Below are 652 nucleotides of genomic sequence, written 5' to 3' on the forward strand. Positions count from 1 at the left end.
AGTTGAAAAGACAGGGGTGGGGTGGGCCCCCAGTGGGAGATAGACATGGTGATATCACTTCCAGGTTAATGACATCATGTCCAGTGGGTACCAACAGATTGCCATTCTAAAAAGTGGATCCCAGTACTAAAATGTTTGAGAACCACTGCACTAAAGGATTGAATGAAAATCACATTGGTCACCCATGTTGATTCTTACTCTACATTGACTCTGCAGTTCTTGCTTGCCCTCAACCAGTAAGTGCCTGCAAATGTACATTGTCTGCAATAAACTACCCTACACACCCCTGATCTTATCTGAACTTGGAAGCTAAGCAGGGTTAGGCCTGGTTAGTACTTGGATGGGAGACCACCTGGGAATACCAGATGCTGTAGGCTTATACCATAGTCTTTTGAGAATGAAGGTTGCCAACCATTGCTTATGATTTTTTTCTTTGATGTTTTTTTCAATATCATTTTGAACTCTTGATATTGTTTATTTTGTGTGTGTGAACTGTTCCAGATGTGCCTTATTATACATGAGTTTATCATATGTTCATGTAGTTGCAAAGATCAAAATAAATGATTTGTATTTTGAGATTGAATAAATGGCCAAAAATAGTGGAAGTTTTCTTAATTATTATTACTTTTATTAGTATAAATGTTTATATAAA

The 652-nt window shown here is 37.1% G+C and overlaps 1 pseudogene; it reads left to right on the forward strand.

Moving 5' to 3' along the window:
- Positions 1–259: 259 nt before the first annotated feature.
- LOC136643373 (5S ribosomal RNA) lies at positions 260–377 on the forward strand (annotated as a pseudogene).
- The last annotated feature ends 275 nt before the right edge of the window (positions 378–652 follow it).

The sequence above is a fragment of the Tiliqua scincoides genome, chromosome 2 (assembly GCF_035046505.1).
Source record: "Tiliqua scincoides isolate rTilSci1 chromosome 2, rTilSci1.hap2, whole genome shotgun sequence".
Lineage (NCBI taxonomy): Eukaryota > Metazoa > Chordata > Lepidosauria > Squamata > Scincidae > Tiliqua > Tiliqua scincoides.